Genomic DNA, 26,796 nt, shown 5'->3' with positions numbered 1-26,796 from the left:
ACCTTGGTGTGTTCTACAATCAAAACAAAACCTAAGGCTTTCAAACTACTCCTAATATTGTATTTTAAAAACAGTGGTTGCAACCACACGTTCCTTTTACGTGCATATTTTCCATCTACAATCAGAACATGTATGATATGCTCCATACCACCATACTTTAATGTAATTGATATATGGCTCAGGCAATAAATTGCTTACCAAGAAATGTTCTAGTCCACAGATTATTTACTTGGATCCACCTCTGGTTAATTGGCAAGAAACATATTAATCATGCCATACAGAAGATTATTTGAGAAAAAACGTGTGGAATAAGACTCCATTGTGCCTTGCAACCTATGTCAATTACCAACATGGCCACTGAAACCAGAGAGTTTCTGGATATCGTGATTAATACCTCCATATTTGACCAAATCACTGATTACTTTGAATACAATACTGTGGGGGTTGGGGAAATGGCTTGGGTGCCAACAAAGTGATAGTCCAGGGTCATGTAGATCCACCTTGACTGGGGTTAAGCAAGTGCTCAATGCAAAGCTCACCAGATTAGAAATTAAATTGAAGTTATTGCAGAGGATTGTACCTCGCTCTTTCTAGGACACTTGCTCAAAATAAAGATGCAAATATGGAGGCCTAAAAAATGCTGAGAGAAATAAGATTATAAAAATACAGATCTAGAGTTCATGTAGGTGGGGACAATATATGTAGGAGACAGACCTGTTTTTGATTGCCAAACATGTGTTATAATTCTTCACATGTTGAGTTTAGTGCTATCTTCTTGGAATTCTATGCACAATTATATACTGAAAATCTCTTCTTCACAATTTCAATCACATTGTGGGATTTGTGGAGGATGCAGGTCATAGGTGGATACAGGAGCCAGATAGACTAAGGCTTCACAAGCCAATTAGGGATTAATAGATTTGCTCAGCCATCAATTTGATGAGTGGGTCTGAAACGCAAAGCAGTGGTGGCTTGCCTGCTGATTTGTACCTAGAGTTTTCTAAAATTCTAGTCCAAAAACATCTTATGTTACATAATGCAGCATATGAAAACATAACATATCTTCCCATCTCAGATATGCTGTTATCCCAATCCTTATGAAACACTGAAAGAACTTTACTAGCTGCTGCACTTATAGAACTTATCATGAATAAACATGGATTTTGAAATATTAAGTATGTTTAATGATATGGGGGGGAGGGGTTGCTGGGTTGATTAACTCTACCCAATCAGAATGTATACTTGGATGTAATACCTCTATTTTTTAAGGAGCCTCTTAATGTCACTCACAGAACAAAAGGTAGAAGTGCTTCCCTACTGGATGCAGAAAAATCCTTTGATTCACAGGGATGGATTTCCATAAAAAAGACTAGTTTCTATGAACATCGCTACTAATAATATTGGCTGTATTCTGATTCTACACTTCACCCATGAAGAGAATCCAATCAGAGCAGGTCGTTTCAGAAAGTTAGAAGGAACAGCGAGGCACTGGGCGGGCATTTCACTCCCCCCACTTCCATTTGCAATGTCCATCAAACCATCAGTTTCTCATTTAAGAAACCAATTGATAGAGGGATTAACCAATGCTTTAAGTAGGGTGAGAAATCGAGGGGGGCTGTTATGAGGGGGCATGGCCTAAATGATGGGTGTGGTCTGAAGTGTCCCTAACATAAAAAAATAATAAATAAAAAAGTGGTAGCATCACTGCCAGTTTTTTTTTATTTTGTATTGTCCAGTGCAGGGGACACAAATCCGAACCCTGATTCTTCAATAGCCTGCTTGACACAGGCTTTATGTGTCAAACAGTCTATTGAATGAAATAAAAGTAATTCCATTTCCCCAAAACATCCCATGCCACTTACTCATTGTCCCTACTCATTTCAAATTGTATCTAGAGCACTGAGTATACCCCTGGCATCCTATAATTATTTCACAACTCTGCTATGAAACTGGTGGACACTCTTCCCCCTAAAAATCAGCAGTGCAAATGCTAAAACAATTGCCCCTTGGTGCACCCTCAAGCTCGCTGCCAACAAACGCTCAGTCAGTGCCCTAGAGGAATGGGGGTGCAAAAACCGTAAACATGGAGGCCTCACCCACCTCAAATATCTCCGCACCAACCACAGGATTCTGATTATGAAGGTCAAAGATGCTTGCTACTCCACCAATATTGCAGCACATGATCACGAGGTATGAACAACTCAGGAAAAATATGACGGAATCAAAACATTTTTTATCAAAAAACTAGACAAAATCCAAAAGACCATCAAATCAGCCTCCCACAGCAATATCATCTCCTCCACTCCGGCATGCACACTGCCCCTCTGGAACAAATTCCCTCATCTCACTCCCACAGATCTCCTATAAAACAATTTATGCTACCGACACGCCCTTTCCACCCACCTAGAGGCTAAATTGGTTTAATATATGTGACTGTTGTTTTATGCTCTCTAATAACAATATTGCTAGGTGTCTCATTGTTTGCGCCTGTTATGCCACCATTCAGCGTAAACTCTACCCACCCTGCTAACACATGTAACCTTGCTAGTCTAATCTATCCTTCTTCCTTCTTCCATTTCTAAAATTACTTCTTCGCAACTTGGTCTATGGAATGCCACATCATTATGCAATACATTTTCATCAGTTCTCGACATGTTTTCACAGCTACAATTACAATTTCTCTGTATTACAGAAACTTGGATCTCGGCTACTAATACTGCTATAACTGCTTTACGGTCTACTTCTGCTACATCCTTTTGCCATACCGCTTGCGTTTCTTCTCGAGGTGGTGGTACTGGTATCTTGTACCATTCTTCTTTTTCCATTGTTTCTCATAACTTAACCGTTCCACAATCTTCTACATTTGAATTCACCTAATCCATTTTCTCAACTATTTCTTCTATGTCTTCTATTTAATTTATATTAATGTATCGTCCTTTTACCTCATTTTGGGAGATCATTGACACATTGCTCACTTTTCTGCTTCCTACTACTGTCCCTCTTATATTTCTAGGTGACTTTAATCTCCAACACTCATCTACTCGCTCAACTCTTCCATTTCTCTCTATTCTTGATTCTTATTTCCTTACTCCTCTATCGACACCTCCTTCCCATACATCGGACTGTTGTTTAGATGTTATATTTATTTCAACTATAGTTGCATCTCCTGTGTCCCCTCTTCCAGTCTATTTATCAGACCATCATCTGCTCTTGTTCTCATTCTCTTCTGCTGTTTCTCCTTGTATGACTTCTTCTTCTTCCACTCCTACTTTTTTACATTGAGATCTACGTAAATTTAACACAACCCTTTTCACGTCCACAAGCACTTCTAAACTGGGATCTCAAGCTTCATTCTCTAACTTATCAGCAGATGAAGCTGCCTCTTCTCTCTCTTCTTCACTTGCTCTGTCTCTTGATTCACTATATCCCTCTTCTTTTCACCCATCACATAAACCTCCTCAACCCTGGTTGTCTTCCCATCTTCGTGCAATGCACCGTTTTCTTCGGCGCCTAGAAAGATGTTGGTTAAAACTGAAGACACTAGAGAACTATACTTCTTATGTTTCTTATCACAATTTATATGATAACTGCCTTCTATCTGCTAAACAATCTTATTTCTCTGATCTTTTTCGCTCACAATATTCTCATCCTAGACCTCTTCTTCAAACCCTTTCTCAACTGCTCTCATCCCCTATTCCAGATCCTTCAATTAATTCTACTCTTACTGCTACACTCTATTTTACTACCAAAGTCTCCTCATTTTGATCAGCTATTGAGTCCTCTCGTACTCAGGATAACTCTACGTCCTCTGTACCCTTTCTTGAATCTCCAAAGGTGACTTTCTCTGGCTTCACCCCTATCAACAATGAAGACACCCTCTGCCTTCTCGCTCATGCTCACCCTACTTCATCTCCTCTGAACCCTAAACCATCTGTACTTATATCTAAAATCTATCCTTCACTCATATCTTATCTTACAATTTTATTTAATTCCTGCCTTCTTTCATCTACTTTCCCCTTGTCATTTAAGCATGCCACTGTTATTCCTATTTTGAAAAAACCTTCTGCTGTTGTTTCTTCTGCTTCTAATTTCCGCCCTATCTGTCATGATGCCTACCCCCGGAGCACCAGGCCAGGCCCAGCACCCCCGGAAGCAGGCATCATGCCCTCGGGTAAAAGCCCAGCGGCCCCTTATAGGGGCTCTTTGGACTCAGCCTTTGGCACCAGGCTCATGTTGGACATCAGTCCTGGCGCCATAGGCGCCAGGCTCATAAAGGGAGGTGTTTTGTGCACTTACCTGATGCAGACCATGCTGCACGCTTCAGGCCTCCCTGAGACCTGAAAGGGACTATTTTTTCATAGGGACTATTTTTTCACTCGGGCGTGGCCAGGGAAGGATACATACCTAGTTGGGGAAGGATACATACCTGGGACTTCTTTGGCGGCTATTTAAGCCACGCCCAGACAGCAGCTCATGCTTCGCGTTGTTCTGCTTCCTGCAGCTTAACGCTCACCGTGTCTGCTCCTGCTCCTGGACTCCAGCCACGCCCGCCTCGAACCTGGAAGACCTGCAAGGAAGGAAGAGAAGAGAAAGGTGAAAACCAAGGACTATTTCAAACTTCTTACCTGCATCCGGAATCTTCTCGCCAGCATCCCTGAAGAAAGACTTCCATTTAAAAGCATCGCGTTGCTCGCTGCAGCGCCACGCTTCACTCACCTGTCCTCGAGACATCTCCCGGCTCCATCGCGGCTGTCAGCATCGGACGCCACATCTCTGCACCTAGGGGAGAGAGGAAGAAACAAAAGGTGAGCAGAAGGAACACAGAAGGAAAGCCTGATTAACAGCCATAATACTTACCGGCTTTTCTTCCACATTTTGGGTCGGCGCCGCCCCGTTGGCAGGTACCGTACCCCGGCCCCTATGGGGAAAGGACAAGAGACATTTCTGGGGAATGATAAGGACATTTAGAGGGATCGCCCTCATCACTACTCACCTCGGCAGTTTAACCCCTCGACGCATCACCTTCATTCTGCACCTGAAATAAAGGACAGATCACAGGTTAGAAAGACAACATAAAGGGGGCCTCACTTGAACTTTGAACTTTCATACTTACGGCGCATCGCTCAGGAAAGTCAAGTGGATTTTGCCAGCGCCATTCTGAAAACCAGTGAAGTAACTGGACGAACGCGCGCCCCTGCACCAGAAGCAGGATGGATAGTTCATCCTTCCAAACCATAAGGTGAGCTTAAACCGGGGTTTGGAGGAAGTTAGAGAGGAACGAAGGGGGAAAGGGGGGAGCTAGCACACTATTCTGCAGACTGTTAATCCCCTTTCTCATCTGCAGAAGGATATTCCTACGGGCCAGGCAAGTACGATTTGGAGGTCCTGTCCAATCGGTGTTCCGGGTCCTGCGCATCACGCTAGAAGAGGCCACAGCAATCCAGACTAGACCAGCGCCCCCGTGGGAACCAGGTGAGCATTACAGAACGCAAAGCCTTCCTACAAATTCCCACCCAGGCGCTATGGAAACTTCCGAAACTGACCAGTTGGCCCAATTACTGGGGGAATTACGGGCCGAAGTACACGCCGCTCGTCAAGAGACTAGTGCCCTCAGGAGGGAAGTGATTGTAATAAAGGATAGAGCTGATGACCTGGCTAGACAGCTTTTGCAAGGTCAAGCTGGACAAACTCCTTTACCCGGTTCCGGGGGGAACCCCGCTCCTGTGGTTTCCAGTAACCCGGTGCAGATTAATCTACCTGGAAACATGCCGCTGGCCCCACCTGAACGCTTTGCTGGGGACCCCAAACGATTCGCCGTATTCATGAATCAGTGTCGTTTGCACTTCCTATGCAGACCTGGGGCCTTCCCTAATGATCAGACCAAGGTAGCCTTTGTGTTGTCATATCTCAGCGGCTGTGCTGCCGATTGGTCAGTCCCACTGGTAACTCAAGATGACCCGATTCTTCATGATTTTCAAGGATTTCAAACAAGCATGGAAAGGTTATTTGCTCGACACTCCCAGGGACAGGCTCTGGATGGCGAACTTCTATCTCTGCGACAGGGCAATCAAGACCTTCTATCCTACATTGCAACCTTCAATAGACTAATTGTGGAAACTGGTTGGCCAGAGGATAAAAGAATCACGTTATTCTATCGAGGTCTGCGCGGAGAACTTAAAGATGTCCTGGCACAAGTTGTAAATCCGCCCCAGAATGCACTGAATATATAGACTTAGTGGTCCAATTGGATCACAGGCTGCAAAACAGAAAAGCAGATCGGTCCAAGTTTGAAACCCGGGTGTTGGCCAAGACCCACGCTAACCCCAAGGGGGCTGATGGCTCGGAGCCTATGCAAATCGGAGGGGTTAAAGGACCCCTAACTCAAAAAGAACGGGAAAGAAGACGACAGATGCAATTATGCCTTTATTGTGGGTCCTCTGGACACTTTCTACGAGATTGCCCGGTTAAGCCGCCCAAGAAGGTGGTAGGAGCCGCTGATAAAATCCATGGAAACTCTGTATCGGGAAACGACCACGCCCGGCAAGCGTAGGGGTCCGCTTGCCGAGCTTGAAAACTAACTCTCAGACCTCGCATTTCATTGTGCCAATGGTCCTCGTAGATCCGGAACAGCCTAAACGGTTGCATGCTATAAAGGCATACATCGATAGCGGGGCTATAGGAAACTATGTGGATCGAGAATTGGTCTCTAGGATAAACCTCCCTCTGCGTCCTAAAACCAACAAAGATGTCATCACCACAGTAGATGGAACCGAAATTGCCTCTGGACCGGTAACACATTCCACAGCTGAGGTGACACTTGTAGGTCCGGATGGCCACCGGGAGGCAGTTGTGTTTGATGTAATCAAGGCTCCACAGTTTCAGCTTATTCTCGGAATCCCTTGGTTAGAGACACATAATCCTCGAATTGATTGGCGAGCGAAGAGAATAACCTTCCCGGATTGTGCACAAACCTGCTACCCAGAAAATCCAAAGATTAATCTAGCATCAGTAACCTCTGTCCCCGTGCAACTACCTCCAGAGTACCAAGACTTTCAGGACGTCTTCCAAAAGGAACAGGCCAACACGTTACCTCCCCACAGATCGTACGATTGCCAAATCGATCTGGTGCCCGGTGCACAACCCCCTTGTAGCAGGATTTACGCCCTTACTGAACCAGAGAATCTGCATTTGAGACAATATTTAGATCAATACCTCGCCAATGGTTTCATTCGCCCGTCAAAGTCCCCGGCATCCTCAGCTTTGTTCTTCGTGCCTAAAAAAGAAGGCGACCTTAGAACTTGTATCGATTACCGCGCATTGAACCAGATAACTGTTAAAAATCGTTACCCTCTGCCTCTGATCCCTGAACTCCTTGACCAGGTGAAAGACGCTTGCGTATACACCAAGTTAGATCTCCGGGGGGCTTATCATCTGGTACGAGTAAAAGAAGGCGACGAATGGAAAACGGCCTTCCGTACAAAATATGGACTATTCGAATACCAGGTGATGCCTTTCGGGTTGTGCAACGCGCCTTCAGCCTTCCAATTCTTCATGAACGATGTCCTTCGGGAACTCATCGATGTATGTGTTGTCGTGTATATCGATGACATTTTTGTGTACTCCTCTTCGGAATCTGATCACAAAAAGCATGTCAGGGCCGTCCTAGAGAAACTGTGCCAGCACAAACTGTTTGCCAAGCTGGAAAAATGTGTTTTCCATACCACCGAGGTTGAGTTTCTCGGATTCATCCTGACACCTAAAGGGATCCGAATGGATTCACAGAAAGTGGATGGCATCCTCAAATGGCCATCACCTAGTTCGGTGAAAGGTGTCCAAAGCATGCTTGGTTTTGCCAACTTTTATCGCAGGTTTATCCCGGAGTTTTCACGTGTGGTGCAACCCATCACTGCACTCTTGCGAAAAAATAAACGTTTTGAATGGACCGAGGAAGCCGAACAGGCCTTTCAGGAGTTGAAAGCTAAGTTCACGTCCGCACCTATTTTGAAGCACCCGCGTCCCGATCTCCCATATATAGTCGAAACCGACGCGTCCAGCTTAGCCATGGGAGCTGTCCTGTCTCAGAGAGACCCTGAAACCAACCAACTGCACCCCGTAGCATTTTGGTCCAGAAAGTTCTCGCCGCCGGAGATAAATTATGCGATCACCGATAAGGAACTATTAGCCATTAAGTCCGCCTTTAAGGCTTGGCGGCATTATCTCCTCGGCGCCAGGCATACCATCATCGTGATCACTGATCACCGAAATTTACAATATTTAAAAACTGCCAAGGCTCAATCGTCTTGACAGCTCCGATGGGCTTTGTTCTTTGCTGAGTTCGATTTTGTAATCACCTACCGCCCCGGCTATAAGAATGGTAAGGCGGATGCTCTATCCCGAATTGGATTGGAAGAAATAGACACAAACTCAGAACCTGTGCCGATAATTCCCAAACAAAGAATTTTGGGGATAACCTCTTTACAAACCCTTGAAGACATTCAAGCACGAGTGAAACAATTCCTGGACTCTTCAGCCTTGCAGGATTGGATCAAAAGGGGGTCTAACTTTTCAGTCAAGGATGGCTTACCTTACTTCCAAGGACGCTTATTTTTGCCAGAAAAGGAATTGCAAGAACTGGTTATTTCCCGTCATCATGATACCCTGATGGAAGGACATCCTGGCATTGCCAAAACAGAGGAAAAGGTTAAACTACAATTCTGGTGGCCTTCCTGGCGAAAGGATATTAAATCTTTCGTGATGTCCTGTGGAGTTTGTGCCCAAAACAAAGGTCAAAAGACAACACCCGCCGGTCTTCTTCAGCCCTTAGACATTCCACCAGCACCTTGGCACACCCTGTCACTAGATTTTATCACGGACCTGCCCTCTTGTAATGGTTACAATACTATTCTGGTCGTGGTGGATTTATTTTCCAAAATGGCCCACTTTATTCCGTTGAAAGCATTACCTTCAGCCTTTGTTCTTGCCAAGGAATTCCTCGAAAATATCATCCGTTTGCATGGATTCCCATCCATACTAGTCTCCGATCGGGGAAGCCAGTTTATTTCTCATTTTTGGAAAAAGTGTTGTCAACTGGCACAAATCGACGTAAGACTCTCGACCAGCCACCACCCACAGACCGATGGTCAGACGGAGAGAACGAACCAGACCCTTGAACAATATCTACGATGTATGTTGCACCAATCGGAGGGTAATTGGAAGGACATTTTATGGGTGGCTGAATATGCATACAATAACTCGATACACTCTGGAACTGGTAAGAGCCCCTTTTATACCCTATATGGACATCACCCTCGTACTTCAGACTTGGACTCACCTCTGAGCCTTGAAATGCCCGCAGTGGACCATTTGCATTCTACGATTACTCAAGCCTTCAAGGATGCAACTGCACATTTGCAACATGCGAAAGGGAAATACAAAAAGAATGCGGATCTTCATCGAAGAGAGGCGCCTCCATACCAAATAGGGGATCAAGTATGGTTGGCTACCAAACACCTATCACTCAAGGGGCCTCGAACTTTTAATCCAAGGTATTTAGGCCCTTACTCGATCAAAGCTATAATCAACCCAGTGGCAGTCAAGCTCGATCTACCAGCTAACATGCAGATTCACCCTGTTTTTCATTGTGTCACTTTTGAAACCAGTGCACCCAGGAACCAGATTAACAAAGCCACCAGAACCGATTCAGATAGATGGGGAGCCTGAATTCGAGGTGAAGAACATTTTGGATTCTAAGATCTCAAAATCAAAACTTTTCTATCTAATTGATTGGAAAGGGTACAGGCCTCAGGAAAGGTCTTGGGAACCCAGTGATCACGTACATGCACCTCGGCTGGTAAAAAGGTTCCATCGGAATTTCCCAAACAAACCGAAACCTCCAGAAGGAACGACCTTGGGAGGGGTCTTGGGGGGGAGTGCTGTCATGATGCCTACCCCCGGAGCACCAGGCCAGGCCCAGCACCCCCGGAAGCAGGCATCATGCCCTCGGGTAAAAGCCCAGCGGCCCCTTATAGGGGCTCTTTGGACTCAGTCCTGGCGCCTTTGGCACCAGGCTCATGTTGGACATCAGTCCTGGCGCCATAGGCGCCAGGCTCATAAAGGGAGGTGTTTTGTGCACTTACCTGATGCAGACCATGCTGCACGCTTCAGGCCTCCCTGAGACCTGAAAGGGACTATTTTTTCATAGGGACTATTTTTTCACTCGGGCGTGGCCAGGGAAGGATACATACCTAGTTGGGGAAGGATACATACCTGGGACTTCTTTGGCGGCTATTTAAGCCACGCCCAGACAGCAGCTCATGCTTCGCGTTGTTCTGCTTCCTGCAGCTTAACGCTCACCGTGTCTGCTCCTGCTCCTGGACTCCAGCCACGCCCGCCTCGAACCTGGAAGACCTGCAAGGAAGGAAGAGAAGAGAAAGGTGAAAACCAAGGACTATTTCAAACTTCTTACCTGCATCCGGAATCTTCTCGCCAGCATCCCTGAAGAAAGACTTCCATTTAAAAGCATCGCGTTGCTCGCTGCAGCGCCACGCTTCACTCACCTGTCCTCGAGACATCTCCCGGCTCCATCGCGGCTGTCAGCATCGGACGCCACATCTCTGCACCTAGGGGAGAGAGGAAGAAACAAAAGGTGAGCGGAAGGAACACAGAAGGAAAGCCTGATTAACAGCCATAATACTTACCGGCTTTTCTTCCACATTTCGGGTCGGCGCCGCCCCGTTGGCAGGTACCGTACCCCGGCCCCTATGGGGAAAGGACAAGAGACATTTCTGGGGAATGATAAGGACATTTAGAAGGATTGCCCTCATCACTACTCACCTCAGCAGTTTAACCCCTCGACGCATCGCCTTCATTCTGCACCTGAAATAAAGGACAGATCACAGGTTAGAAAGACAACATAAAGGGGGCCTCACTTGAACTTTGAACTTTCATACTTACGGCGCATCGCTCAGGAAAGTCACGTGGATTTTGCCAGCGCCATTCTGAAAACCAGTGAAGTAACTGGACGAACGCGCGCCCCTGCACCAGAAGCAGGATGGATAGTTCATCCTTCCAAACCATAAGGTGAGCTTAAACCGGGGTTTGGAGGAAGTTAGAGAGGAACGAAGGGGAAAAGGGGGGAGCTAGCACACTATTCTGCAGACTGTTAATCCCCTTTCTCATCTGCAGAAGGATATTCCTACGGGCCAGGCAAGCACGATTTGGAGGTCCTGTCCAATCAGTGTTCCGGGTCCTGCGCATCACGCTAGAAGAGGCCACAGCAATCCAGACTAGACCAGCGCCCCCGTGGGAACCAGGTGAGCGTTACACTATCTCACTTCTCCCATACCGCTCTAAAATTCTCTAATGCGTAGTCTACTCTCAACTTTCTACCTTTGTCTCTCAAAATTCTATTCTTTCTTGTTTCCAATCTAGGTTTCGCCCAGGTTATTCTACTGAGACTGCTCTCCTTTCTGTTCTTGACTCATTACAATTTGCACGTAATGCTAAACAGTCTTCTCTTCTTATACGTCTGGACATTTCTGCTGCGTTCTATACTGTTGGTCATGCCCTCTTGCTGTCTGCTTTCTCTTCTTTGGGTTTTCCTGGTTCCACACTATCATGGTTCAAGTTCTATCTTTCTCAGGGAACCTTTTCAGTTTCCTGGGCTGGGGTCTCTTCTGAAACATACTCACTCGCTTGTGGTGTTTCTCAAGGCTCCGTCCTTGGTCGTTTTATTTTTTCCTTCTACACTTCTTCACTAGCTGGGGTTATCTCTTCTTTTGGGTTCTTGCATCATTTCTACGCTGATGATACATAGCTCTTTCTCTCATTTCCACACTTCTCTGATGATATCCATCACAAACTTAGCACTTGCTTACTGGTTATCCAATCATGGATGTCCGATCACTTCCTTGTTCTTAATGCTGCAAAAACTGAGGTCATTTTCTTTCCATCTAACTCGACTTCTCTGGCTTTTTTTACCTTCTGTTATCTAATTTCCTCTGGCTCAACTACCTATCTCATCAGTAGTGTGCAACCGTGGTCTTTTTCTTGATTCAGATTTTTCTTTCACCCACCACATCTCACTTACTGCTCGCGCTTGTAGTTTTCATCTCTATAACATCTGGAAATCCTGCTTGTTTATGACTTTTAAAGCAACAAAGTTATTGTTGTCTGCCCTAACCTTTTCACAACTTTTCTACTGCTCCTCTGCACTTTTTGGACTTCCAATCTCCCGCTTGTCTCCACTTAAATCTATATTCCATGCTTCTATTCGTGTTCTTGGTCAATTTGGATGGCTTTCTTTTCATAAACGTCTAAAGTTTAATGTTGCATGTTTTGTGTTTAAAGCACTTTATGGTCTTGTCCCTCCCTACCTTTTCTTGCTTGTCTCTTTCTATCTTCCTTCGCATCCTCTTCAGTCTGCCTCCCATTTCCATCTTGTAGTCCCCTCTCCTCCATGCGCCCAATCTCGCTTCTGATCTTTTTCTCTCCTTGCACCTTTAAATTGGAATACTCTCCCTCTCTCTCTCTGATCAATTACCGGTTACTCCTCCTTTCGGGCTTCTCTAAACTCTCATTTTCTTTCATCTGGTTAGAAAAGTCCTATTGCAATTTTGAAATTCTCTGTGTTTTAAATATCGATCCTATTGTTTGTAGTGTTTTTTGATTCTATGTACAGCGCTTTGGCGTAAGGCGCTATATAAAATAAAATCAAATACAAAGAATAAATCAATACAATTGCATCCCTCAAACCTACTTCCTACTATGACAATATCATCCTGGGCCCATCACTGAAGATGCTCCTCAGCATCTTTAATGTCTCCCTCACAGAACGGTCATTTTGTGACACCATCAGGACTGGTCTCATGCGGCCTTCTTTGAAAATACCAACCTTATATCCAGATGACCTGGCCAACTACTGAATCTTGGAAAAAGTACTTGCTACTCTACTACTCACCAGAATCGAACAACTTCACCTCCTAAATGACTATCAGTTAGGGTTCTGCCCCAAGTTTGACAATCCCACTCCAGGTGGTGGATGATTCCCTCCAAATCATGGATAAGGGGGTTCCATGTGTTAATATCCCCGCAACAATATCGCCATACAAAAATATTGCCATATTTCTGCAGTGAAATTAAGGCATGGAACCTGTGGGGGACACCCCCACAACCCCTGCATTCTTTTTAAAGGAGTGGGGGACACCCCCGCAACCCTCGCTCCCAAAACCCAAAAACCCCATAAATTATCCCCCCCAATATTCCCCATGGCCGTTCCAGACGACCATATATACGGCTATATTTTTGGTGGGGATAATATGTAGTGATACCGATAAGGGTGAGTCATCCCTCCACAACATCCTTCACCTCCGGTCTGCATTTGGCACAGTCAACCACCGCATCCTCCTATTCCTCTTTTCTGACAGAATGGGATTCTACGGTACTGTTCTGAATTGGTTTACCTCCTATCTCTCGGGCAGACACCAGGCCGCCCAGATGAACTTGTTGTTTTCTAACCAACTGCAAGTCTCCTGCAGAGTACCCTAAGGCTCCATCCTCACCAATAATTTGTACCCTTTACATGGAGCCTCTGGTCACTCTCCTCAAAGATCCCAACATAGCCATCCATCAATACGTGGAGGATACTCAGTTGTGCATGGAAGAAAATAGCCATCAGGACATTTCTCATCTCCATGATTGGCTATCCATCATCTAATCCTGGATGTCGACTGCCTACCACAAACTCAACCCATCCAAGACTGAATTTGTCCTCATCGATCTGCCCGCTTAACAACATCTTGTCCAACAATGGCTCATTGAAATGCAGCTAGAAGGATTTGATCCACAACTTTCGTAATCGGCGAAATCCTCAGGCTTCACCATTGTTAGCCGCCTGTCCTTCACAAAACACATAGCCAAGAAGGCCCACACAGCCTTACTCTGAATCTCCACCCTTTGCAAAATCAAATCCTTCATCCTGCTGAAGGGCTTCCAGACTGTAGCATAGGCCCTTGTGGTCTTGCATTTCAATGGGGGAAAATGCCTTCCTGATGGGGCTCCTAGCTGCTCACTTGGCTCCCCTAAAAGCAATCCACCGTGCAACAGCATGTTTTATTACGGGTGCATGGAAATGTGACCAAATCACACCCATCCTACACAAACTACATTGGCTTTCTATCGAGGCCAAGATACTACTCATGGCTGCAGGTATCATCTACAAAGCAGTCATTAGTAGCACAAAAGGGTACCTGTCAGCTAAGTTCCACATATCACATGGCACACCCTCCTTGTGCAGCGTTTCGGCCAACAAGCTTGAATCACAACTCATATGCAAAAAGAGGACCTGCAAACAATCCTTCTCTTGTCATGCACCCACCCTCTGGAACTCGATCTGGTATCACCTCAGAATGCCCCCACTATTCTCTTTTTCAACAACACCTAACCAAGGACTAAATCCAATGAATGTACATACTGACACACAGACCTCAACTCACAGTACTTCGCTACTGTTAAAATATGCCAGCCCAAATGCTGGCCACCCACATTCTGTACTTTGCTCTGCTGCCTCCAAGCTAGATCTGCGCTTTAAACAATAAAATAAAATAGAATAAAATAAAATACAACTATGACATTACCCCGAATATTGATCCATACCACTTTCACATTGGTCAATGCCACTACACCACGCCACATCACATTAACCCCACACCATTCCCCAATGCAATTTTTGCATTTCCCAACTGCACGTTCAATTGACCCCTCAAAGGTGTTGCTACATGCAATTTCTCATTGCCTTAGAACATACCCATTTCATACTGTCCTATGCCACATGTGCATGTTGCATTTTACTTTCACATTGCTCACAGAACATTGCCACATCGCACTTTCACATTGCCCATTTCAACTTCACATTGCCGCGGAAGATTGGTTCATGCATGTTCACATTTGCCCAGGCCATTTGAATTTGAATTTGAAGGATTTATATTGCACACACAACGTACTTAGGGGCTGATTCATGGAATTTGTTTATCAATGGGGATTTGCGTGCAGAATGGCGCACAAATCCCCGTTTTTTGGCGCACAAATTCCATGAATCAGCCCCTTAATCGAGTCCTGGCGCAGATGGTACCATATGATAGAAAAGAACATCGACCTAGTAGAGACTGACACCACGGAAATTCAACAAAAAGCCACAACCACCAGATTTACTTGAACAGGTAGGTCTTTAAACCCGCTCTAAAACTCAATAAAGAGTTTGCCTGTCTTAGGCTCAGTGGAAGACTATTCCATAGTCTTGGTCTGGAAACTGAGTAACTGCGGTCTCCTCTTGATACACAATTAGTCCTAGGGATAATGAGAAGCAATTGGTCTTCAGACCTAATGGCCCGAGTTGGTCGATAGCGCTTCAGTTTATTTATTAAATAAACTGGTGCCGACCCAGTCAAACATTTGTAGACCAAACACACAATTTAAAATTGTATCTGGTCTTTCACCGCTAACCAGTGCAACGACCGACGCAGACCAGAGATAGGGGTGTTCTTAGCTACATCAAAAACCAGCCTTACGCCCACATTTTGTGCTTTTTGAAGGTGGTGGATCTGTTTGCCTGGGGCTCCAGCCAAAAGTCCATTACAGTAATCTGAAGTGGAATTGACTAGAGCCCCGACCACAACAGAACAATCAGTTGTAGAAAACCGATTGCACTTTAGCTGAGACCTGGACATTACATCCCAGATCACTCTGTCAAATGCAGCTGAGAGTCTTTACCTTACTGGTATACTTAAGGCTAGTTCCCAAACACTGGGGGGTGGGGGGCATTTATTTCCTTCAGGCAGATGCTTCGGACTGAACAGAATCACCTCAGTTTTTTTGGGTTGAGTTGTAACCAATTTATTTCCATCCAGGTTCCTATTTCTTCCAAACACTGGCTAACCAAGGCAATAGCATCGTCCACATCATGGAGCCTGATATATAGCTGAGTATCGTCAGCGTACGAATGGAATCTGAGATGATATTTCTCCAGGATATCCATAAGGGCACGAAGTTAGATATTAAAGAGGAGTTGAGAGAGAGCCGATCCCTGCGGCACACCACAACACTGGAGGAGAATTTCTGAAAGAAAGCCTCCAACCTGAACACGTTGTTTGACGTCTGGTAAGAAATTAGGTGAACCACTGTAGCGCAAGGAGTCCACGTTCACAAGATTTTTCATACGATCCAACAAAATACAGGGGTCCACCGTATCAAATGCGGTGGACATATCAAGCATCACACGCAGGGAGATTTTATATTTTTTATTGCCGCCAAACTTTACTCCATGCCCGGTTCAAATTCCCTCTAATACTGTTCCATGCCACTTTTACATTGCCCTTGATCATTCTCCCAGATGATTGCCCAATGTCACTATCACATTACCGACACAGCATTGCCACATACTTCTTTCACATTTCCCCCAAACTACTTCCCCCCAGTCACTTTCATTGTGTACCCAGAATGTTCACCAGGCAAACACAGTACTGACATGAACACTGGCTCAAATATGGACACATGGCAAAACCCTTCATAGTTTGGACATGTGAACAAATACTTACGGTAGATCTGGAGAAATCCACTGGTCCTTGCTGCCATTGGGTCCCTGGCATTACAAGCACAGTCATGTATGATCCTTATGGAAGTTATGCAGACTTGGGTAACTCCTCTGATGTGCATGCTTAATGCCTACCCCAGACAAGGAGGGGTGTTAACAAGTAGTGAGTGACTTCCATCAACCAACCCTATAGCTGCTTGTTCATGAGGCTGGGGCAGGCACACAGAGCTGGCCCTAACTTTAGCCTTTGACAGTCATGGTCATGGCAGTGTGAAGAAACTCCCTTTCCTTTCCTTGGCATAGTATTAGTCATGCAGGTAATAGGTCTCCTAACCACAATATCTAACAGCCTCCACTCTGTAACACTGTGCCATATGCAGGCATTTGTGACAGAGGTTGCAATAACAGTGTACCAGCATTGAAAGAAGGTTTGCACAGTGTTTAGTGCCAAGGATCTGTCCATTTTTACATTTGCAAATAATGTGCAAGCATACCGATTTGTTGAAAATGCAATGGAATTGCACGATGACTTAAAGAGACCCTTAAAGGGAAGGTGTCAGAATTACACTCTATAATGCAATTTAAGATAAAATGTGCCGTGACATGGCAGGGTTCCCACAGAGTGTTAAACTGGAAGGCCGGCTGAGCCCTTTTGTCCCATTTGATCAGATACCCCTGAAGCCACTTTGACCTAACCTTAATTAACTGTTTACAAGTGAGGCAGAATTGCTGTTCATTATCTACTGTATTATTTCTCCTGTTGAATGTTGTTTAATGCTTCTTTCAACTTACTAGTTTAGAGTAAGTTGAGCCTTAACTCCATACAATACCTGTGTGTCTCCCTGTACAGGAGCTCACCTAAATACCTCAGTATTCCAGTCTCTGCACCCGAAGCAGGGTAGGAGTTGGGCTTTCACAAAAATGTTTGAGAAGGAATGTATAGGGTCACTACCTTTGGCCCATACTGGAACTTTGTTGTAAATACTGTTTGGAAGGGGTTAAACCCGACCCACCCCTCTAGACATTTCAGAGTGAGACAAACCCCATTAGAATTGTTATTTGTAATGGACTAAGGGGGAAGTGGGCATCATACTATCCACACACAATCACCATATTATGCTTTTTAGATGTAGAATATGCAGGCGAACAAGTGCCATTTTATCATGAACAAGTGCCATTTTATTAGTCCTAGTTGGAAGAGAAGGCCTGCAGAGCCACAAAATATCCATCGCGTTAGACTACATGGAGAAGCCTGATTAAGCCCAAAACCACAGTGAGATGAGCTGCGCTTCCAACCCCCAAGAAACTCCCCTTTGTTGTACAGGATGGTGCCAATGTGTTTCTTTAGAAGGAATGTAGCCTGCAAGGCCATGAGACAGTGCCAGGCGCCTCAACGTACATGCTTATTGTGACCTGGCTAGAGCAGGCCTCTGACCCCCACCCAGCCAACCACGAGTTACAGCCTTCATAACTATTTTAGATTCAAGACCCCCTGAATGCCACGATAGTGGGTGACCCCCGGCCACCACCTTAAACTAAAAGACCATCAAAAGATCTGAAGAATATGACTGTGCCATTGTAAATTCACAACAACATGCTTTGTAATGCGAGGTACAGGGAGGAATACATTATAGTTCAAAACAAGGGTGGAAATCTTGGTTGCAGATGATGTGATAAGGAATGAATGGAGGGTGTGTTGGTCAGTATGAACTTAGACTTTTCTTATCCCAGGTGCACAGTGTAACGATAGAAATAACAAATATTGCATAGTTTAGAATTAATTGGCAGTTTGACCTCGGGTCCCTGTAGGTGAGGAGCGCAGCAGCATCTACGTGGATGAGAAGGAACAGATGGAGATGGACCAATGCTCTGGCATCCCATATGGAGCAGGCCCTATATCTGTAGTGAACATCCAATAGGGATGGTGAAGTGTATCGCTTACTATTACGTCACGAGTGACACTGTTAAAAGTTATAATGTGTTGTCAAGGGTCTGAGAGCTCAGAACATTCCGTAGCAGCAAAGTCCTTTGCTGATACCTGTTTTGTATGGGAATAAAAAAAATGTGTTATCCTTGCAAGAGTTTCTTGCGCCTTTTTCCCTAGTGGGTTGTATTTTCTCTGGTGTGATTGATCAGGGGCATGTCTTCAATGCTCTGGTAGAAAATACTCCACAGTTCAAACATTCCACTTTCATATTGTCGGACACATCCAGAAATGGGCCAATAAAAGAGTTTTTTTCTTTGGCTATGTTAACTAAGAGAGCATTCTCTCTACCCCCGAGCAGTTGAACTATTCTCACATACAACTTTCTATTAAAAAATAATTTAGGCATTCCACGTGGTTCTCGGTCTGGAGCAGAAACCCAGCTCCTGCAGAACCGATTAGGATGGTGTTCATTGGCAAAGACCAAAAACAATCCATCCTCCAAAACCTTCCCTCAATCTGTACATGGGGGGCCAGGATGAGGTTAGCAGTTCCTGTGACAAAATAATAATGAGATAATAGGCATCATCTTAGAGGCAGAAATTAGGCCATCAATTTCATACTGGTTATCTTTAGTAATTTGCTTCACCCTTCATTGTCCTTTTCCTTACTTATCATTCAATGGGTCCCTTTCTAGTGGGGGGAAATCTACTACTTAATGTCATGGCCACAGGCCCCAGAACACAAAAAACACAACATCTAGTGATGGGGCAATGGGTCACTTGACTCACTTATGTCCCTTTGGGACCCATAAGCACAGGGGTCCTGGCTGGACTCAATCCTGCCGCCTTTGGCGCCAGGCTCATATAGAGATGTGAGCAGGAACACTTTATTTCAGTGCAGGAGTGCTTTTACTTTATTTCAGTGCAGGAGTGCTTTTATTTTACAAGAACTTTCCAGGAGCTGAAGGCCTTTATTCCAGAGAACATCCTCATGTGCTGACTCATCGGGTGTGGCTCCCTAGGCCTGGTCTTCACGTGCTGACTCATCGGGTGTGGCAGGGTGTGGCAGGCAGGCTGAACCTGGTGGGCGTGGCTTCAGAAGCTCAGCTATATAAGCTGCTCCATTCTTAAGGCCGGTGCTTCGCATTACTGTGCACTCGCGTGCAACGTGACGCTCACCGCCGCTTGGACCAGTTTACTTATCTTTGAAACCAGGCGTTCTCCTGAATACTCACCTCCAGGAAACCAGTGCTGTGAAGAAGAAGAAAGACAAGGTTAGAACATCTGTCCTAGGGCCGCGCTGCATTTGAACCCCGCGCGCCCCCTAGTTAACAATTTACCAGCTACTGTACCGCTGCAGCTTCGTTCCTCATTCCCTCTGGCTGCCGCCTCGAGCTCCGCAGCTTCTGTCGGGCCGGCAACATCACCTGCAAGGGAAGAAAGCAAAAGAGCAAACATCAAAAGTGGAACGGACAGCAAACTTTACAATACAACAAAAACAGCTGAGGAAAGACAAAGGCAAACAGGAACACTTACCTGAAGTATAGTGGCTTAGTCGCAGCAGGACTGGACTACCACGTGCAAGAGACCAGTGAAGGAACTCGGTCCAGATCATACAAGCGCCCCTGCCAGAAGCAGCAGGACCAAGTGCTTGCCAAAACTACCCAACAGGTGAGCTTTCCAGGGACAGCGCATCCCACGGGTACCATGGTTTGGGAGAAGGGGTCTGGAAGGGGATCAGGCGCACAAGCTGGCATACTCACGCCCCCTATTCTACACGCAGGAGCAGTCCCGAGCAGCAACACCTATTACCACCAGTCACCACATAAGCGCAGAGAGCGAAGTCGGACCCGAGCGACCTCACCCCAGGGAGGGCTGCAAACGTGCCCCAACGCCTCCACAGAGACCAGGTGAGCGTAACACCCAAGCCTAAAGGACAACAATGTAGTGCTAACCCCCCATTCCAGGGGCTGTAACGCAGCATGACGGCCTGGCAGCCTAAGTTATCGGCCTGAGCAAAGCAAGTGCGGATAATGAGGGTTCCGGCCCGGTATCTCCTGTTGCAGCACCTGGAATGGGGGATGAAGGCCATTAGCACCCCAGGTTGCGAAAGCGGTAACCCTGGGTGCTAAAAAAAAAGATTGTCCTTCCTACAACGGGATGCGCGTGACGTCCCGCTGTAGGAAGGAACATACTTTTCCAAGATGGCCACCATGGAAAGGGTAGGAGGGGCTCGTACGAGCCCCTCTTCCCTTTCCATGGCGGCCTGCAGGAGGTGAAGGGAAGGAGCGGATGCAGCAGTGGGCGGTACCGCCGCTGAAATAAGTTGGGGGGGGAATGGGACGGAGGTGGGGGGAAGATGGCAGCAGGGGGAGCCGGCCATCATGCATTTTGAAACGCAAGCTTGTATCTGCAGTTCAAGTCAGCATTCCTAGCCAACTGATTGGCTGGATCCCCCACCCGGATGCTAATGGAAAAAATAGAATTTTTCAAGCTGCTCCCTCTTCCTAGGAGGCCTCATGGAAGGCAACTTTCCCTGCAATTCCTCCTTTGTCCTACCCAGGCTTAAAGAGATTCAAGAAGAACATTACTGCAGGTAAGAGGCAGGTGCTTAAGGACTAGGACAAGAAAGAGAGAATCAAAGAAATTAACATTTCCAGTAAATAATCAAGGCATTATCTCCTCACCCCTTCCTCATATGACCAATCCACAAGCATTCTCTTTGATCCTGAACACCACACAGTAATGGTGCCATCAGACAGGCAGCTTGTGTAGCAACACACATAACACTGAAACCCAAATAAAAGGTAACTCACACATAAACAATCATAGAAAACAAACACTGTGTGATTTTGCAGGAAGTTGCTAAATGTCACAGGAAAAAAAGACACAAGATCCAAACTGAGTGGAGCAGCAAGACAGAGACATCTTTTAATTTGTCTAAAAAAAAATCAAAACTCTTATCGTAGAGATGGAGGATCATAGAAGCTCCAAATAGGCTATCACTGAATCTAAATCTCCAGATTATTATGGCATGTTCTGCAATGGATACTTCAAAGAAGAGAAGCCAAGAAAATCTAGATCCCATGGCCAATAAATCTTTGAAAACAAGCAATAGTGGCTTGTGAATTTTAAAAATGGAGTGGAGTACATTTTCCCATAAATATGCAAGAGCGACTGCCTGAGCTAATCAAGGGGAGTTCGAGGTGGTTCACTCCAGAGAAAATGATTTGAATAATGAATTAAAATGGAACATTATGCAGCACGCATTCTGTGAAAAATTGTGTACAAAGCCATACAGTTTTGTAGGGTGACTCATAAAAAAATCTAACCAATGCAAGTCACCAACCGAGGCCTTTCCCATCAATATATGCCAGTATAACAAATATATACATGCTGGCTGTGCCCATACATTTCAAAGATGGCTGCACCAATAAATGCCAGCATTCCTATATAAGAGCATACATGTGTTTGCTTTGCACCTAATGCCAGTAATAATACTATAAGAAAACATGTCTAAGCTGGCTTTTGCCAATACATACCAGTATCTCCATGTAAGAAGATACTCCTGTTGGCTTTGCCATTAGAAATGCCATGCCACAATAAGAAATCATGTTGAAGCTGGGTGCACCAATCTAGACCAGTCGAAGCACGTAATACTACTCTTCATCTTTGCTTTATCATAGATGCCCAGTAAATAATGCCATGCCATGCCAGTGAAAGAAATTATAATTACACTTATCACCCTTCCTGCATCATATATGTCCTGTCAGAAACACCATGACAGAGTAAGAAATTATAGTTAGACTAACTGAATCAAAATAGGCCAGTCTAGCCAAGTAATATCACTTATCGTGCATGCTTTATTATAGATGCCCAATAAAAAAATGCCATGACACACTAAGAACGTATAGATGGACTGGCCCACCAAACATTGAGTGTAGCCATGTAAAAATACTTATCATGCTTGCTTTATCATAGATGCCCAGTAAAAAAATGCCATGCTACATTAAGAAATAGATAGACTGACTGCATCTAAATGTCAGTCTGAGCACTGTGACGATTCACAGGACCTCGTCACTTCTCTGCAAAGCGGAAGCTTCCCTGTGAGGTGAGCCTGCTATGCAATATTCCCTCTAGGGGTGGCAGTAAATGGAACCTTACAGGGAGAGACTCCCCTCTAGGGGATAGGGACTCCCGTCCCATAAAGGAACTCCCTATCCCTCTATCCTATAAGGCCCTCAAGAAATCAGTACCTCAACCTGAACAGTCCACTGATTGCTATTGTAACACCTCTTCCCTTACTCAATTAAAACCTACAACAACTGAGAAGAGAAAGAGTGGAGGAAACAAGAAGAGTGCCAACAGGTTGGAATCCAATCATACTGGGAAGAAGACAAGTGAAGTAGTAATAACGATCACTCCTTCCTTAGAATCATACATCACTGCAAAGAGTTGGATCCATGGAGTAGGGAAGAATACTTCATGGAGACTAAAAATGGAGAATGATCCATTGCTGGGTAGGGCCCAGAAAGATTGTATACAAATTGAAGAAGGGATTGCAGAAAGGGGAATGCAGCGCCAAGCAGGTGTAGCCTGGGAATCTCAATCCTGGGGGAGAGAGAACTGTGGAAGCAGGCTGGTCCTCAGTTGAGTGGACGTGACGAAGCAGAGGGAAAAGCAATCCAGGAACCGGCTGTGAGCCGACTCACATGAAGGTCTGAAAGATTCAGGTGGTGGCGTGACCTCGAGGAGGTGGACCGTGTGGTCCGCAAACAATGCTGAGATTGCTGAGCAGAGACCTCTGCAAAGCCGCAGAGAAATACAGAAAGCACAAGAGAGAAACACTGGGAGAATTTACCAGCCTGAAGTAAACCTGCGACCCTAGGACGAACTGGTGACGTGGACCAGTCAAGACAAAGGTAACAGGAGTGGCGGCAGACTCGGGAGGAGCCTGGGGCACAGAGAAGGCAGTAAAGAAAGTCAAGAAGGCTTACAGGAGTCATCTTCCTCATCTCAGTAATTGGGAAAACCCTAAAACAAGTCCAGAAGACATCGGAAGTCATCTCCCTTGTCTCAGTAGCTGGAAAACCAGTAAAGTAAATCGAGACTACTACAGGAGGTTGCTCTCTCATCCCAATAGTAGCGAAATGACTAAAGTCAGCCAAGAGGACTACGGGACAGGTGACATTTGGCCCAGTAGCAGGAAAGAGTGCAGAATAAATGAAAGAACATTGAAAAAGGGGACCGTGAATGCAGTTCCATTAGTACAAAAGACTATGATTATCAGGGGGATCAGTCGGGAGCAACGGAATGGTTAAAACCTAGTCAAGGCTAGAAAAGAGAGAAAGAGACACTAATTGAAACCCAGTGGGAAAAGGAGAAAGATCCTGAAATAGTGAAACAAAGGACATTGAGACAGATGTATCAATGGCCATTTAAGAGAAGATGGAAGAGTTCCCTTAAGGAACTACAGGGGTTAATTAATAATATCACAAGGAACTATATGAAGATAAGCTACTAAGGCTAAATAGGTCTGTCCAGGAGAAGAGAGTCATTCTCCTGGGCAAATTTTTGTTTGCTGGAACCTTTTTCTTTAGTGGTAGGGTCAGTATAGGTAGTCTTTGGATGAGGACGGACTATATTGATTCGGACAACATCACTGAGAAGAGGAACCATAGTTAGAGTTCAGTTAGGTGGGAACGCCACTCCCATTTTATAGGGATCGACATGCCTTTTTTATTATTTTTTCTTTTTTTCTTTTATTGGTATAGTTGTAAAAACAAATTTTCAATATAAATTATTTACCAATTCATAAGAATTTAAATGTTCTTTTTTTTTTTTACATAATATAAATCATATACAGCCAAATGATTATAAATCATGTACAGGATATAAATCATGTACAAACAAAGAGACATATATATTAAAAAAGAGATTCTAAAATCATACCAACCATTTTTTTTTAGGCAACAAAATATTATCAGCAGCAAGAGAAATTAGATGATTATTGTGCATTTATGTTCTGGTTAGTGTATTTCCCTTCAATCTTCCAGTTCTATTGAAATTATAAATGTAACAATTGTAATTTGAAGTCCCACCAGGTTTGTATGGTACAGTCTCTTCCTCAAGTCTTCCTGTGTTAGTATTGTATAGTGCTCAAAGTATGGTTTGAATGACAAAATACTTTGTTTACACAATAGAGAACACTCGGTTAACAGATGTTGGAGCGTTTCGTAATACTCTTGAATGCAGCAAAATCTACAGAAATGTTCCTGAAGAGATAGTTGCTGTCTACGAGCTTTAACATCTCTAGTTATGCAAAGATTTAAACAAAATCGTAAGAAAATACTTCTAAATTTGGGATTTGGAAATGTAAGGAGGTATGTTTCGGTATTTTTTAATCTTTTTTCCATAATAGTATTTTCTTTACATACTTTGTAGGTTTTGCATAGGTCCATTGTATTAATCCAATCAGCTCGCAATAACCTACATTTTGCTCTTGTTGGATTAGACATTAGGAGGGATTCTGAGAAATGTGCTGCAGTCATTACAGATCTTAGATAACTTCTCCATGCTTGTGGATGTAATTGCTCTGACTCTAGCATATATTTTGCTACTTTAGATAGTATTGTTTTAGGGTCTGTCAGTATGGAACATTTTCTGTATAAGGCTAAAACATTCCATGTGCTCATGACATATAGAGATGGTAAGCCTAATTCATATCTCACGAGACACATTGATTGACTCTTTGGGAGATTTAACACTCATGTCCAATATGAGCCTTCAATTTTAGTCCAAAATATTTCATTCTTTAGGGGTTTGGTTTCAATGCCATAGAGAATTATTGCTGTCACTTTCTGCATATGAAATGTAATTGCAGTTTGGTACACAATTTTCCATATTTCCCTTGAATGATCATTGCTTGAGATGTGCTAGAAGTGATCTTTAGTCGTAACTCAGCTAAGTATGTTTCATCTGCAGAGTGGTTATTAATACTAATCCCTAGATATTTATAATCATCAATAACCTGTAGTTGGGTGTTATTGATATTCCATTTAAAGGCAGATGCTTTCGATGTTTTTTTATATGTACAACGGAGGACTTTTGTTTTATCAGTGTTTATTTGCAACTCCTTTGTTCGTGCATATGTGTCTTCAAAGCTGATAGTAGTTTTTGGAGGCCGGTAGGTGTCTTGGACAGCAGGACAAGATCGTCCACGTATAGTAACCAAGGCACTTGGGCCACGCCTAGTCACGCAGGATCTGCTATTAGTGTCATAAAATGATGTCCTAAATCAAAGATGAAAAAGTTGAATAATATAGCTGCCAAGACACAACCTTGTTTTAATCCACGATGAGTGTGAATTGGTGCTGAAAGTAAACCTTGCATATTTAGTCTTACATGGATTGTAGTGTCTAAGTGTAACTGCATAAAAAGAGTCAAAAGGGAAGGAGGGCATGCTGCAGAGATTAATTTGGTCATCAGCAATTCTCTGCTTACAGAAACAAAAGCAGACTTAAAGTCCACAAAAGTGATGTAAATTGCTTGCTGAGATGTTTTGACCTGTTGTTGCAGGGCAGTTATCGTTGTAAGACTAATCATTGTACCAACGCCAGGAATAAACTGTTTGGTGGGGATCAAAGAGATTATTTTGAGAGATCCATTGATTGAAATCTCATAGAATTAGTCTTGAGAAAAGTTTCCCCTGCACGTCTAACAGTGCAATTGGGCGCTAACTATAAGGTTGTTGCCGGTCCCCTTTTTTTTAAATGGGGACTATAGTTGATTTACACCATGAAGGGGGTATTTTCCCTGTGCTTATGACCTCACTAAAAATCAGGTACAGTATTTGATCCCAAACCTTTGGGTTAGATTTTAAGACTATGTTTGAAAGGCTGTTAGGGCCAGGAGCTCTAGATGTATTGAGCTTCTGGACGTAAAATTCTATATCTTCACAGTTAAAGTTGACGTTTAAATAAGGAAAAGGCGTGGGAAGATCTTCTGACACTCTAGTGTCATGAGAGCCATAGAGTGTTGAGAAATGATCCATCCACTTCTGATCATTTACTGGGCGAGGTAAGAGTGCACTGTTTAAGTAACTGCCATATAGATCTCGAATTCTTAGATGCAAGTACTCTCAGCATGTCCTCACCATCCGTTTGAAACATAAGGGATCTTGTTGCAATTATCCAATTTTTATACTCCGCCTTCAAGCATCTCGTCTGTTTAAAGTCGTCAGGTGGTTTCAGATTTTTTTGCCGTCCTTATTGATTTTCGGAGGA

The sequence above is a fragment of the Ambystoma mexicanum genome, chromosome 9, assembly GCF_040938575.1.
Source record: "Ambystoma mexicanum isolate Mex_15411 chromosome 9, UKY_AmexF1_1, whole genome shotgun sequence".
Lineage (NCBI taxonomy): Eukaryota > Metazoa > Chordata > Amphibia > Caudata > Ambystomatidae > Ambystoma > Ambystoma mexicanum.
Note: the sequence above shows the minus strand (reverse complement) of the source record.